The sequence below is a fragment of the Trachemys scripta genome, chromosome 9, assembly GCF_013100865.1.
Source record: "Trachemys scripta elegans isolate TJP31775 chromosome 9, CAS_Tse_1.0, whole genome shotgun sequence".
In the NCBI taxonomy this organism is placed as follows: Eukaryota; Metazoa; Chordata; order Testudines; family Emydidae; genus Trachemys; species Trachemys scripta.
This window is the reverse complement of record NC_048306.1, coordinates 10,210,027-10,216,026: the sequence shown is the minus strand read 5'-3', so window position 1 is coordinate 10,216,026 and position 6,000 is coordinate 10,210,027.

Genomic DNA, 6,000 nt, shown 5'->3' with positions numbered 1-6,000 from the left:
AATGGTTGGATGGGGCAGAGGTTCGGGAAGGTGGTCAGGAGGTAGGGGGTGGGGGGGGGGTTGGATAGGTGTGGGAGTCCCGGGGGGGCCTATTGGGGGTGGGGGTGTGGATAGGGGTCGGAGCAGTCAGGAGACAGGGAGCAGGGGGTGCTAGATAGGGGGTGGGGTCCCAGGAAGGGGCAGTCAGGGGACAAGGAGCAGGAGGGGTTGGATAGGGAGTGGGGTCCCGGGATGGGGCGGGCAGGGGGGAGTCCCGGGAAGAGGCGGTCAGGGGACAAGGAGTGTGTGGGGGGTGTTTGGATAGGTGGTGGGGTCCCGGCAGGGGGCGGTCAGGGGACAAGGATTGGATGATGGTAAAGGAGAGGTGGGGGGGCGTGAGGGTTTCTCGAAAATTAAAAAGGGGGCGTTTGGGAACCGCTAGTCTAGCTGCCACTAGAGGGGGACAGAGTGCCACACCAAGCAGGCGTGGGTTACAATTGCAGATTGGGTAGACATTTCCAAGCTAGTTTTAATCTAGCCAGTTTAGATACGGGAGCAGTGAAGACACAAGAAACATGTTCTAGCTGTCCACATAATTACCCAGGGCTCCAGGTGGGTCTGAACAGTTTGTGCAACCATGGCTTCACGCTCCAGTACCTGAGCTAGCTTTTATCTAGCTAGATAAAAGCTAGCTCAGGTGTGTCAACATGAGTGATGGTCCCCTCCCAACCCCCCCACAATTGCAGTATAGATATACCTCAAGTCGGGCACATGCACCTGAGTGAAAATTGGGGTCTAATTCTTTTACACTTTAACAACTATGTGACTAGCGTTGTGTCGGGTGGTTGAATTATTTTAAAGCATTCAAAAACAGAAAGAATCCCGGTTTCCCCATGAGCTGGCCTGCCATAAGTCATGGGAATGGATCAGAACAGTAGCACTGTACAAGGCACTAGTGGAAGAGTCAGGGAACAGACCTTTTTCTGAAGAGGAGTTAATTTATTTCTTGCAGACGCAAGTGTGAGTCAGCGGGCCTGGAGTATTTAATAAGTGTTTCCTCTGGGTTGGATGTTAGGGTCAAACGACTCTCCCATCTGCATTTTGCCTTTGATTGCCCCTTCTCAATATGGCAGGTAATGGTGTACATTTGTGCATTTGCCCGCAGAGTCATTTTTAAGGCCTTGCAAATCTATTTCTGGTAACCTTTTCTATGCTCTGTTGGTGAAGTTGTCAACACCAGCCTCGTATGCGAGATTAACCTCCAAAAAGGGCAATGCATAATTAGGCAAATTTGAGGGAAAGGAAGATCGATTTTTAGCCGACTGATAGAGGCTGGAAACTTTCTGCAGAAGCAAAAGGAAGTCACAGCGTTGTTCCCTATTAAAATATCCTGGGTGGTTATTTGAAATGAAAGCTGTGAAATGAAATGTTTGCATTATACACAGAGATTGGAGAATTCCAAACTGTCTAAAATCTGGCTATTCAAACCACATTCTAGTACTTAACTTGAAATCTAGTGCTTACCCTGAACAACGTAGTGCTGCAATAACAATTCAGGGCCACACGCTGCTCTGAATCACACCTGCGTAAGGCCTTGTATACACACAAATCAGAATCAGTTTAATTAATAGGTGAGTTTTTAAATCAGTGCAGTTAAACCAGTGCCGATGCCTGGGGTGGGCACTCTTAAACTGATTGCCTTGCATATATTGATTTAGCAGAATCTGGTAAGGAGTCGATTCAGCAAAAGACAGGTTTGCATTAATTTAAGAGTGTACACACAGGTTTTGGCACTGGATTTTAAACCGGTTTTAAAAAACTAGTGCAACTCTGTGTATAAACAAGGCATAACGCCACTGGAGCCAGTGGAGTTACTCCAGCTTTAAACTAACACAACTGGGAACAGAATTTGGCCCTTAATAATTGTCAGGTTTGCAGGACTTAAACTGTGGCCCAGAATTGCAACTGTGCATCTAAGGGAGGAAAGAACCACAGGTCCTGGACCTAAGTCTATCTATGCCAGCTCTGAGGAAGTTATCAGCAGCCTTGGGACCACTCTAAGCTACCACAGCCAGCTATAGCCACCCAGGGCCAAGCTTCTTCCATACCCTGCCACCCTCAACAAGTCTGACGTGACCCCTGTGCCCATTGGGGGAATCCCCAGCAAGGGAGTGCTGGTTCCCAGGGTGCAATGGGAACAGAATAGTTTTCAGTACTAAGCTTGGTGTCTATTATACCTCATGCCTGGCCTATCTCAAATTTAGGCTGCCAGTCTGGTCAAAGGAACTTAGTGGAGCCAGGATCTGGCCCTCTTATTGTTTCTCAGCTGTGTTATAAATGTCATGGGGGGTTTTGTGGCTAAACATATTGCTATTAGCCAGGATGGGCAGGGATGGTGTCTCTAGCGTCTGTTTTCCAGAAGCTGGGAATGAGCGACAGGGATGGATCACTTGATGATTCCCTGTTCTGTTCATTCCCTCTGGGGCACCTGGCACTGGCCACAGTCGGAAGACAGGATACTGGGTTAGCTGGACCTTTCTGTCCCAGTATGGCCATTCTTATGTTTGCCTGTGCAGTTTAATACAATTGATCCCTTGCTCAACACTTGTTCTAACTGATACTGACATGACTCAGTGGTAGCCTGACTTAAAAAGCGCTGACAGCAATTTCACAGAACGTTGTGTTCCCTTCATTGTATACGAATTACATCGCTCATCGGTAGGCCCTGAAATGGGACAATGTGTCAAATGACAGCAAAGGCACATGATGTGCTAATTTGGGTAGAGAACGTGACATTTCATCCGCAACACATACAGGGCGGATATACTGGCGAATAAGCCAAACCCCTGTAAATAGAATTTAATTAATTTTAAAAGCCCGTTTCAAAGGTGGAAGTTTCTGTTCAGATGCAGAATTAATGGCTCTCGGCTGTGGCCAGCCAGTTTCCATTGATTACAATGGGACTTACGTCCATGCATCCAAGCACAGTATTCAATTCAGCAGAGCAAACTCAGTCCTGGTGTAACAGGGTAAACCCCTGCTGACTTCAGTGGATTGCGCCTGCTGAAGTGGGGCTTCAGTGACTGAATAAAGCCCAGCATGACACACCGTGGTGTCAGTCCTGTTTTATGCTGGTGAAATCTGGGGAGTCACACTGGGCTAAGGCCATGGTGAATCTGCCCATAAAACCTACCAGGCTTCAGAGCGTGTGCTAAAAGTCCTGGAGGAAGAAGCTGTCAGGTGGGGAGAGAATGAAGCCCAGGTCTGTGCTCAGTGCAGGACCCCAAGTGCAAGTGGGGAGAAGCCACCTTTCCACCTTCCTCCTCCCTCTGCCTCCAAATGGGGCATAACTTAGGGGAGCCTGGGGTTGCTAAATTATGCGAGCAGTGCCAGCCCTTTCCATTAGCCTAGGCTTGCGAAGGCACCATGCTCTCTGGCCATGCCCTAGCTTTCTCCTGAGATGGCCCCATATCGGACTAGGAGGAGAGAGGCTGGAAGCCTGAAGCCTAGAGCCAGCTTTTCATTTGCTTTGCACTGCCTGAGCAGCCGTGTGTCTGAGGACTGCAGAGAATGTGGCTGGGGGAATGAGGGTTTGGCCCAGAGAGTTAAGGCCACCAGATTTTAGCCCAAACCTGCAATATTTTAGCTTTGAAAATTAAACACAGAGGGCTAGAGCCTCAGCCTCATTCCGGGGCACAACCCCCTTCCCCACTCACATCCGGCACCCTGAGAAGTCTCCTGTGTAAGAAAAATGGGGAATAACTGGCTAGGCAGGAGTACTGCTGAGAAGGATTCTGGGGGCTATAGTGGCTCACAAACTGAATATGAGTCAACCGTGTGATGCAGCTGGGAAAAAGACTAATAGCATTCTGGGGTTTATTAACCGGAGTGTCGTTTGTCAGATACTGGAGAGAATTGGCCCACACTATTTGGGACTGGAGAGGCCTCAGCTGGAGTACTGTGTCCAAGGAAAGAGGTGGACAAATTGGAGAGTCCAGAGGAGAGCCATGAAAATGACAAAAGGTTTAGAAAATCTATCCTATGAGGAATGGTTACAAATAGTGGGCATGTTTAGTCTTGAGAAAAGACTGAAGGTGCAACCTGGTTAGAGTCTTCGAATATGTCGGGGGCTGTTATAAAGAAGACTGATCAATTGTTCTCCATGTCCACTGGAGGGAGGACAAGAAGCCAGGGGCTTAATCTGCAGCAAGGGAGGTTTAGGTTAGATAGTAGGGAAAACTTTCTCATTGTAAGGACAGTTAAGCTCTGCAATAGGCTTCCAAGGGAGGTGGTGGCATCCCCATCAGTGGAGGTTTTTAAGAGGTTGGGGAAACACCTGTCAGGGTTGGTCTAGGTTTACTTGGTCCTGGTTCAGCTCAGGGGGCTGGGCTAGATGACCTCATGAGGTCCCTTCCAGCCCCACAGTTCTCTGATTCTATAGGAATCCTGGGTAACATAGAGCTCATGTGGCAGCTTTGTGCTACCGTCTTCCAACCACGAGCGCAGGAGGCACGGCCAAGGTGTCCCTATGCCCCAGTGATCCCTGGCTGCCACTGGCAGCTGGTGCAGCTTGGAACAGCCCCGAGGTTGCTCGAAGGGTATGTCTACCCTGCAGTCAGAAAAGTGATGGAGTGCGTGTAGCTATACCCAAGCTAGCTTTAATCTAGCTAGTGCGAGGCCGAACAACAGTGAAGCGGTGGCAGCATGGGTTTCGGTGTGGGCTGTACAAGGCTGCTCGGGACCCTGGCACGTATTAGGGCAGCTCACCTACCCTGCTCTTGGTACAGCTACACGGCTGATGGAACGCGCGCTAGCTAGATTAAAGCTAGCTCAGGTGTGTCTACATTTATGCTGCAGTCACGCTCTGATGGCGGGGGCACCATGCCCTACATTACTCCCTGGGATCCGCTCAGTGGCTGACATTGCCGAGATCAGGAAGCCACAAAAGGTGTTTTAAAGCCGCTTTTGTACCCCACCCTGCACCGAACAATAAAAGGCTGGTCCTGAGGATCTGACCCTGCAGGCCAGATTCTGAGCCCCGTTACACCAGTGTACACCAAAGTAACACCACTAACTTTGATGGAGTTACTCCAGTTTTACGTCAGTGTAACACTGGGAGCAGAATCCAGTCCAGCTTGCATTGCAGGGGGCCATCTTTGCAAGAGAGCGGGCCTGATCTGCAGTGTGTGTAACTCAGCATTGGTCCCTCTGGCCCAAGACTTTCTGTGAACTTTTTAAAAATTCTGTAGTTCCTGTTTTAAAAAGCCAATGGCCCAAATAATTGGACGGGCACTAAAAAGAACCCGATACATGCTGCTGAAGAGCCTTGTGGCTTCATCATGAAAGGAGATGCATCAAAAATATAAATATCAGCCCCGAAGGCTGTCTTAATGTGCTCTGTAATTTCCTTAAAATTCCCTTTGTAATATCAAAATTCTAAACCTTTCTGAGATGAGCTATTTTAGACTGTAATTGGGCTATTCATTCCCTATGCATACAGCGATCCTAATCTAATATGTAACAAGAACTTAAAAGCTAATCAATAATGGAACACGATTCTTTATCAGCAGAGCTGCCTGTTGGCTCCTACGAGAGGAATCTTCACAAGACAGCTAGACTCTGGTGACAGCCTTATATTTATTTTAAACATGAAGTTGAAACATCATCTCTCTCTCTATTGTCACTACCAATTATTTTTGGAACAAAAACACCAGGGGGAAATGAGATACTCATTTTGAAAAGCACATTCATATTTGATAAATAGCTACAAATTCTGTGGACTGTTTACTTGAAATGCGTTCCCCGGCATTTTTACGAAACCCTCGGATTAGCCATTGTAAAATTTGCATAGCTGAAGTTATCAAAAACGACCAAAACTACGGTGACAAAAGGGTCTGATTGTAATTTCACATGGTGTGTCTCAGGAGTAACTCAATGGCATTCCATCAGGATAAAAGTTGAGGGAAAGGAGACTTAAAGTGCACCCACAGCAACTGTCCTTAGGAGGAAGTGAAGGAGTAT